General features: G+C 38.3%; 1 pseudogene; it reads right to left on the reverse strand.

Annotated features, from left to right (window-relative positions):
- Positions 1 to 3,132: 3,132 nt before the first annotated feature.
- On the reverse strand, positions 3,133 to 5,063 carry LOC149284802 (uncharacterized; annotated as a pseudogene).
- Positions 5,064 to 10,375: the final 5,312 nt, after the last annotated feature.

Consider the following 10,375-nt stretch of genomic DNA (forward strand, 5'->3'; position numbering starts at 1 on the left):
TAAGCTTGCTACCTAAGTCCCTGAAATCATTTTTAAGGACACTCCGCCTCCCTCTCACTTTGTCATTGGTGCCAATGTGCACCATGACTGCTGGGTCTTCTCCAGCCCCTCCCAGTAATCTGTCAACCCGATCCGCGATGTGCCGAACTCGAGCGCCAGGCAGACAACACACTGTTCGGCGATCCCGGTCTTTGTGACAGATCGCCCTGTCTGTCCCCCTAATAATTGAGTCCCCCACTACCAGCACCTGTCTGGCCTGCCCTGCGCTCCTCCTTCCCTCCTTACTGGAGCAGACACCCCTCTGGTGGTCAGAGGCAGTGACTTGCTGCAGTACTGCTAACTCTGAACTAACATCCCCCTCATCTGCCAACCGGGCAAACTTGTTGGGGTGTGCTAAATCAGGACTAGCCTCCCTGGCGCTTTTCCCCCTACCCCGCCTTCTAACTGTAACCCAGCTAGCTGCCTGACTGTCCTGTACCTCCATAATGACTCCACATTATCATTTCCCTCACATATATTCTCCCGCAGTGTGGCCTTTAGGCTGGACTTTACATAAAGGCAAACTCCTCCCCCTTTTCGTTTTTTCCGATCCTTCCTGAATAGACTATACCCCTGTATGTTAACCGCCCAGTCATAGCTATCATCCAACCATGTCTCTGTTATACCCACTATGTCATAATTTTCTTCAGACATTATTAACTCCAGTTCCTGTCTGGCCTGTACCTCCATCCCACTATCCTCCCCCACCTCTACCTGCGAGAGAGCTTGCTCAGTGAGCAGCAGACTCCTCTCCAAGTTGTCAATAGATCTCAGTGTTGCCAGGTGCTCCTCTAGACTCAGGATTTGTGCTTCCAAATGAGCAACCCGCACACATCTTGCACAGCAATATGCACCCTCGAAGCGCTGCTCAAGGATTGCATACATTGAGCAAGATGTACACCTGACCGCATTGTCAAACATGGAGGACATCTTGGCAATGGGGATAGCTCCAATAACTGGCAAAAACAGACAGTAAGGCGCAAAATATATATAAATATATTATATGCAATCACAAGGATTTATACTTTACCCTCCTTCTTGCTTTTTAACTCCTTTTTGCTTTTTAACTCCTTCTTTGCTTGTAACTCCTCACTTAGAGATGTCACTTAGGAGATTCGCCCCAGCTCAGGATTCGCTTGTGTGTCCAAGCTAAATGCAACTGCAAAAGCCAAGCAGAACTCACAACATATGAATATAAAATTAGCTTTTCACTGACTGATCCTGTCACATGATAGGAAATAGGGAGCTTAGTCTGCGATCAGTCATCATACATCCATAATGGAGTTTGAGTCTATGCAAATACAGAATACTACAGGAGAGGGTCCCGATGAACCAAATGGGCTCTATCTGTACTCCAACATCATCAAATACTGTATTAATGCTGTATCGTGCAGATATATAAATTACAATGCAACCCCATTTGCCCCATTGTTAAAAGTTGGTCAAGAGTGTTAAATTATAGTTCAGTAAGGTATATATTTGTTACCATTGTTACATCTTGTAAACTGATGGAAAATACCTTACACCAACACATGAACAAATGCAGTTCATGATATCAAAAACAGGAAAAGAGCATTTACTTACCTTTAGGGTACTTGAACAACACAGGGGACGCTTCTGTACGACAATGTTGTCCCACGTTCCAGCAGAGCTTCAAATCAATAACTGTGCAACAGGTCTTTTTATTACTTTGATAAGAAGGCAGTGATGGCACAACTAGATTGTGATTAGACAATAGGTAATTGGACAAGGTTCTACAAAACTATGAGTGTGTTAGAATGTGCAGTCTGCGTGGCTATTAACAATAGCCCAAGGCTAGCATGTGTATGGCTATTGAACAGTACAAGGCAGAAGAGCAAGGAAGTAGAGAAAACCAAGAAATAACAACAGGAAAGATAAGAAAGAACAGCTGCATGAGAACTCACTAAAGCCATATAAAAATAACTCCCATCACACTCCACCATTGGCTCCTTATACTCATGAAGTTACTATATACCACCAACCATACAGAGTCTCCTCCCTGAATAGCTCTCAGGTAATCCAAAATGCATGTCACCTGTTGGGCCTGTCCTTGTAGCATTTGTTACTCTTTGCCTACGAGTCAGAAAGTATCCTAATAGATCTCTGCGATATTATCAATTAGCTGCACCAAGGTACATATATAATAAAAATTGAGAGTCCCTTGCGCTATCCAAGTTGGGTCCAACACTATGGCATATATAACAAATGATTCTTCTAATGGGAAGTCATGTGAGGTATCAAAAACTGTACTGGAAAAAACTTCCCACCTTTCAAGTACCAGTTGACTTAACAGGTAACCATTTATAAGCACGTGAACCACAAATCATGTGTGGCATATTTCATATTTTAAATTGCAATTTCCAGGCTGAAGAGGACATGGAGAGTCTTATTCGATTGTAAGCATCCAGTGGTTTTGGCATTTAATTCAAAACTGCAATTATATAGTCTAAATATCAACAATCGTGTCTTTCTACAACCCTGGGCCGTACAAAATAAGAAACTTGTAGATAAAGTCTTCATCTTGAAGGACTGTTAACAATCTTGTCTGTGCTTGCCTATGTCACACTGAATCGATAAGAGTAGTTTTAGCACATACGCCAGCTGTTCCCACCTTCCATTTCACAGCATATGTGACATTTAAGTACTCTGCACTGATGGTGGTGGTCTCAGGAACACCAGTGTGGTACCAAATAGGAAAGCTGTGTTATAAGTTGTCACTATAGCTTCTTGAATGTCAGTTCATGAGGCCAGTACTGTATAAAATTGACCTGTTCTGAGTCCTGGTGTATGAGAACACACCCAACAGTGCCCTTTGTTCAAGAGTTTTGCAATAGGGTAGTGCAGGGCTTGACAAATTTGTTTTGAATCCAGGACAAGCTAAAAAAGTTAGGAGCCAGGATTTTCAACTACAAAAATAACAGATCTTAAATTTAGACTAGAACCCAACATCATGGGCATTTAAATTATGCAGATAATTTAATATATTCTTATGTGACACACCAAATTTCTATATAATATATTAGTGTTTTTCACTTGGCTTTTTGTGGCCATGAACATGCCTTGTATTTTTTTTTAACTAAAGTACCAATGGTCCACAGCCTTTGCAGGATCAAACGCTTTCAATGATGGCCCATTCATGCTGATCATTAACAAATCACCTAAACTTTCTTCTTGCATTGATGATCTGAACTTATTTTTTACCAGGTTCATTAAGTTAAACCCTCTTTTACAGGTAGCACCTACACAATGGATAACAAGTTTCCCAAAATGGGAAACCTCTCAGTGTTGGAGAGTGCCAAATCCAGAAGCTCACTCGGTTTCTTTTCCTTACCAAGGACCTTAAATTCATACAACTCATTGAGGAGTGTATGCATGCATTTGTCATGCATTTCAGGTGGTGATCGTTGTTTCTGAAAATGCTGAGACAAAATCATCAACACCATAGTGCTGTTCCTGTTGGCCAGGCAAAGGTATCAAACACTGCCGTGGAGCTCCTCCCACCCAGAAATCACTGTTTCAGGTATTTAACAGTGTGTTTAATCAAATTCTCTTTTTCCTGCTGGATTGATAAAGTTACAGTATTGCTGAGCCCATGTAACTGTACGTTTTGATACAGTCCTTTAAGTGATGTTCATGTCATAAATCCCTCCTCATGCTGTTTTGGTGCATCTTTGAGTGATTTTAATGACGATATCGTGTTTTTCACATGCAGCTTAAGAAAAGCTCTTACCTTTGAAATAAAAGGGAGAGGTTCTTAATCATTTCAAGGTAGCCCAGGAGAAAATTGAGCATATGAACAAATTTAAAATCTGTGAGTTTTCTCAACAAACCATGGGCAACTGTCTTTTTCTGCAGCAACACTTTCAAGGTGGACTGTCACACATTTCCAGTCTTTGACAAGTGCAGAGAGAACACTGACTTATGTTATGCAAGTACTGACATTTCTGAATTTTATTCTGAAGATTTTCAGCCACCTGCTTTAGTTGTCACATTCTCTTGGGTGAGTGCTGGTAAAACCGGTACAGTTTCTTTCAAACAGAGTTGAGGTCATCAATGAATTTTGATTGTTTAATTGAGCTTAACACGCTTAAATTTATGCCAATGCCAATTACGTGTGTCAGGTTTTGGCGTATTTTCTGCACCAGTCCATTTTCAGCTCCAATCATGCTGGCACCACCATCTGTACCAATGCCAATCAGGTGCCTTGAAGAAAGCCAGTCTAGGAGACCATGCATCTTCAGATAATAGTTTCTAAGTACCTATCTGCAGTAGCCATATCAAGAGGTAGGACTGACAGAAAAAGGTCTTGGACCCCATTGTTCTTGATATACCTGACATACAATATTAGTTCCTCTACTCCTGCTTTGTCAGTTGATCCATCTAGCAACAAAGTAACATATTTTGCCTCTTTTAGCGCACATGTGAGTTCTTTCCTGATAAAAGCTGCAATATGTGAGATAAATTCTTTGCATCTCTTATGATTTGCATTCTCCTCTTTCACAGCAACTCCTAATTTCCCTGTCAGCTCTAACAATCCTTCAAAGTCTGTGTCGGCCTGTTGTTCTTTGCAATATAATAGGCCACATTAAATAAAACCCTCATATGGTTGAACATGCCTTCGTCCATTTTCTTCACAAATGTAGCCAATGGTGTAGCTTCTGGAACCAACAGTGTATGTTTGGCCTGTAAACATTTTTTATGCTGGAGAGACTTCCATGCTTTTTGAAGGCGTCAAGTCTAAAAGGCCCTGAAAACCCTTTCACAGTCTTAGATGTTTGGTCAGCAACGTCAGAGAAGGAGGCACAGACCTCACATATGGCTATACCTGTGGTTTGGTCAAATTTAAGCCAGTCTTGCTTAAATTTCCTTTTTTCCAGCATTTTGAAAGTGGCTGCAGTAACCAGTTCCACTGCACTTTCCAAAGAAGAGGTCTTTGCAAAGAAATTTGTAATTCCCAGTTGCTTTGTATTCTCTGGCAGCCTAGCTTTTGTTGTACGCTTCATTTTTTTTGAATCCATTAACAAAGATTTTTTTTTTGCTTGTGATGCAATCTGAAGGAACAGATTTGTATAGTAATATCATTATCGTCATTTTGCATCCAGTATACACACAATTATAACTTCATTTAAATTTTGGAATTCTTGTGGCTATTATATCTAGTTATCTATATAACAGAAACATATTGACTTGAACATAGACAGGCAACCACTGCAGTTTGAGGGGGTGCAGGGAAGGAATTATGAATTAAGTTTAGAGGACCGATCTTATATGCTATTATTAGGTCTCATTATAAGAAAGTTAGTAATTTTTTTGTAGAGAACAAGTTGCGTATTTGATGTGCATATTAAATATAGTGTTCCATAGATTCTTTATTCCCTCACAGCCCCACCAGATGTGGAGATAAGTCCCTTGAAATTTATGGCAGCGCCAACATGTCGGCGAATTAGTCGGGTACATTTTGTTCAATGTTGTAGGAACCAAATACCATGTATTCATCACTTTAAAAGTGCATTTCATTTAGATTGAGGCAATGGTTTATCTGTTTAGTTTTTGTAGTGATCTGCACCATTCCTCATGCGTTATTATTAGTCCCAGATTTTTTTCCCATGAGACTTTTGCAGGGAAGTCTTTTAGTTGTTTTGACATCCTAATAAGCTCAGTGGTTTTGGTTATTAAAGATTTCTTAGGTGTACTATTAAAGATTTTAGTTAATAAATCGTTCCTTTTTGGATTAGCTTTTATTAACAATTTGTCAATTTAGGATTTAACTCTAAAGTATGTATAGTAGTCCTTATTTGTGAGGTTGAATTCCATTTTCAATTGTTCAAAGCTTTTCAAACCTTGCCGAACCATTATTTGTGATATAGCATTGATGTATTTTTGTTTCCCGTTAGTCAAATTTAGGTCTTGATTATTTATCTCCAAAATATCTATGTTGATAAAGGGAGGGATTTTATTCTCCAGACCTATTTCTTTTTTTATTTTCTTCCATGAATGCATCAAGTGGGATAAAATTAACAAATCCAAAGGTTTATTATCTTTAAGAGGCGCAGTGGACCATAGAATTCTAGAGATTTTAAGTCAGTATATTCCAATTCTAGTCTGTAGCAGCTAGTTTTTTTAAAGTTATTAGATCCATTTCGGTTTGACATATGCATTTTTTATATTTATGCGTCCCCACCAGGAGAATTCTAAGTTTCTCCATTCTTTTAATTGCTTGTTCATCGTTTTCAAAATCGTTTTCAAAAATTTTCTGTGTTATCTTAGTTCCTAGGTAAGTGAAGCTTTCTGTTACCCATTTAAAGTTATAAATCATAGATATTTCTTGTTTGATTTCTTTTTTTTTATTTGTGCTCATGATATCTTTTTTTCAATATTTAACTTATAATTTGCTACCGCACTGTAATCTGCAAATTCTTTCATAAGGCTTTATTGAATTTAGTGCATTTATTAGTGTGGTCAAAATATCGTCGGCATTGAGACTGATTATTAAGTCTTCTTTTTTTAGCTTCAAACCTATAATATAAGGTTCAATCAATATTATGTATAGAAGAGGCAATAGGGGACATCCTTGTCTGGTCCCATGTCTCAGATGGAACCAGTCAGAGCAAATATTTGGGCCATTTGTCCTTGCAGTAGGGTTAGTGTACAGGGCTGTTATTGCTTGAGAAATCCAGTTGCCAACATCCATTTGTTTACCTCATAAAGTCCCAGCTGACCCTGTCAAATGCCTTTTCTGCATCAATTGACAGAGCCAGCAGGGGAATCCTCCTCTGTTCTGCTATGTTTAATATATTAATTAACCTGCGTGTATTTATATTGGATAGTCTATTTGGAATAAAGCCTATTTGGTCATGATTGATTAGTATTTCCAATATTGGCTTCAGTCGTTCAGCTAATATTGCTGAGTAGATTTTTATATCTATATTAAGTAAAGAGATGGGCCTGAAGTTTTCTATTTTTGTTGGATCTTTGCCCTGTTTTAATATAGGGAGAATATTAGCCCTAAATAGTTCTTCTGGGGCGGGTCCTTTTTCTGCGATATCATTGAATGCAAGATTTAGTTTGGGAATAATAGATTCTGCAAAGGTTTTATAAAAATAGTTACTGAAGCCCTCTGGCCCTGGCGTTTTATTTTTTTTCTAACTTATTGATTATTAACTGAATTTCTGCGTTCGTAAATTGTTTATTCTAGATCTCTGCTCTTGTGATAATTAAGATAAATTAGCTCTTTTTAAATAAGCGTCTAGTTTTGTGTTTATATCTTGTGCTTGGAGATTGTATAAGGCTTCGTAATATTAATTAAAGGCTATTTCTCTTGGATGTAAGATGGTCTTGCCATTTATTATTAGCTTAGTAATATTATCACTCTGCTTTATTTTCTTAAGTTTATTTGACATCATTTTCTCAGCTCTATTTCCTTGAGTATAATATTTTTGTTTTAATTTCTCCATATTTCTGGATATTTTAATTCTTAACAATTTGTTTATCTCTTCTTGTAGGGTGAGAAGATCTGAGTATTTTTCATGGGTAGTATTTCTTTTGACTTCCCGTGCTATTTGATAGAATTGAATATAGAGGTTCGATAGTTGTTGTTCGTCTTATTTTTTCCTATGGATCTCCGTTTTTAAGAAATTACCTCTGCATACTGCTTTAAAGGTGCACCAGTTGTTTATTGGTGATATGTCCATTGGATCATTCTCTTAAAAAAATTTACTTATTGTTCATAAAAGATTTTCTTTTATAGTTGTGTCGTTAAGTAGGTAGTCTTTAAATCTCCATGTATTTCTAACAAAAATTATTAATTCAATTAGCACTATACTGTGATCCGACCACGTGTTGTCTATAATTTCTATTTTTTTTGTATGCAACAGTGTCGGATGATTACGCCGGGACCTGGGATCCCCTTGTGAGCCTGCGTTGCTCCCCGCTGCCGGTACGTGCCTGACACTTAGCAAGTGGTTGTGACTCCCCAGTACTGTCTCTCCCTTCCAACACTTTTGAAACTTCATATATTCGGTAGTTAGGCTACTTCAGGATCCCACTTTGTCACGGACCGGGCGAGCAGGTCTGATAGGAGCCCAGGTGCAGGGGATACGAGGGGCTCTGTCTGTACCCCATGATGCATGATGGCTTGGGGTTGGTACAGACAGGCGCAGGAAATAAATCACAGACAGAAGATGATAATAGTTGTATTGCAGATGATGCTACAACAACATATAAACAACATTTCAAACAGTACAAAGAAAAAGAGCAAGGAACAAGACAAAAACAATAAAGAACAGTCAGGAAACATAAGAAAAAACAAAACAGCAAGGAGAAAGAACAGCTGCATAAGCACTAAGGAGCCATAGAAAAACAACTCCCATCAGACTTCTGCTCATGGAACTCTTTTATTAATCAATGATAGATCCATTTGATTTCCCTTCCATAAGGAATAAGCAATCTCATATTTCAAATTATCCTTGATACTAATTAATTAATCTATATACAATATTTTAGTTGTTTTTTTATTGCAAAAACAATCTCTAGCACTAGCAGTTCATGCGCATTGTTCAGTACAATGCATATTAAGGACTTCCCTTACTTGAATAAGTGTGCAGCATTCAGGGATGGGCAAAGTGTCTGTTACAAGTCATGTGGAAGTCATTGATGCCACCCAAAGCATGTTGCTGTTTACCCTTGATTGCACTGTTAAAATTCTTATGGTCAAATTTGATGGGGTGCAAATAAGGAGGATATTTATGGGGGGATGCAAATAGTTTTGCAGCAGCCTGTTTGGTATGTTTTCTAGCTTTTGCTGCTAGCTGATAATAACATTCCATTATTTGCATAATTTATATTATATATATATATATACACTATATATATTATTTTACATTATATTTATTAACAGTTGCATGTTCTATTTTACTTTTCAAAAAATACACTTTTCATATTTTTGTTAATTTTGTTTTACCAAATATTTTGGTTTTTGGTTGTGCGGTGTTTGCCTCAAAGAATATGGGCAAAGATTATTGTGGTTTCCACATGGGGAATTTTCATACATCAATAATCAGCTCTGCTAGTCTCACTTCTTTCTTTTTTATCAATGGACTCAATTTAGTGTTTTTTGTTTACATGTAGAATATTCTAATTATAACTGAGCTTTGTATCACTCAGTTGTGTATTACTCAAATAAAGCAAATAAATCTCAATTTTTCAAAAGTGTTTAGAATTAGTTAAAACATATTAATTAATCACAGTGTAAATGTTTGAAAAATATAACAAAAAACAATTAAATATGTATCAGTGCTACTGCAAAATACCGTATTTGCTTGTTTATAAGACAAGGTTTTTTTCAGAGCAAATGCTCTGAAAAATACCCCTCGTCTTAAAATCGGGGTCATCTATAATCAGATCTCAAATATTGGTCTGACTATGAGACTAAGATCCAGATCCCCCGCAGCGCTGCTGGGGACCTGGATCCTCCTGTCTGGTACCCCCCCCAAACGTACTGGTGCTTCTGACTCCCCGGTGTGTTGTCCCGGGCAGCGAGTAGACGTCTACGCAATTCACAATTTTGCAGCAGCCAGAAGGAGGTGCGATGGACGCAGACAACCCCCGCTGCTAACTGCATCTCCTTCCGGCTGCTGCGGAAGTTGCGTACGCGCATTGCATCGACGTCTACCCGCTGCCTGGACAACACACTGGGGAGTCAGAAACACCGATAAGTTTGGGGGGGAGTGTTAAGTGGGAGGCATAAGGCATTTCTGTAGGCAGAGTGCTCTATGATCTATGATGTGCCTTTTAACCCCCTTAATGTCACTCTGCCTCCTGAAATGCCTTATACCTCCCTATATGCCACTCTGCCCCATAATATGCCTTTTAACCCCCTAAAGTGGCAAATAGGGGTATAAGGCATTTCTGGAGGCAGGGTGGCACATAGGGGGTCAAAATGCATATCATGGGGCACAGTGGCATATAGAGGGTTAAAAGGCATATCATGGGGCACAGTGGCATATAGGGGGTATAAGACATTTCTGGGGCAGAGTGGCAAGCCTGGGGGCAGATGTGCATAACTGGGGGACAGGTTGGAAAATAATAGGATATAAAAGCAAAAAAAATATTTTTCTCAATCATAGCTTTTATTTAAAAAAAATAGTTTACATAGTTTACATGAATTAACATTTACTAGTATAACTTTTTTCCTATAGGGTCATCTTATATTTAGGCTTTTTCGTTTTTTCCTAAATTAATATTCAGATTTTGGGGGTCGTCTTATAATCATAATAATAGTCGAGCAAATACGGTACATGTTTTGGCGCATTAACTT

This window comes from Sceloporus occidentalis, unplaced genomic scaffold (genome assembly GCF_023333645.1).
Source record: "Sceloporus occidentalis isolate IW3139 unplaced genomic scaffold, rSceOcc1.0.p SCAF_88, whole genome shotgun sequence".
Lineage (NCBI taxonomy): Eukaryota > Metazoa > Chordata > Lepidosauria > Squamata > Phrynosomatidae > Sceloporus > Sceloporus occidentalis.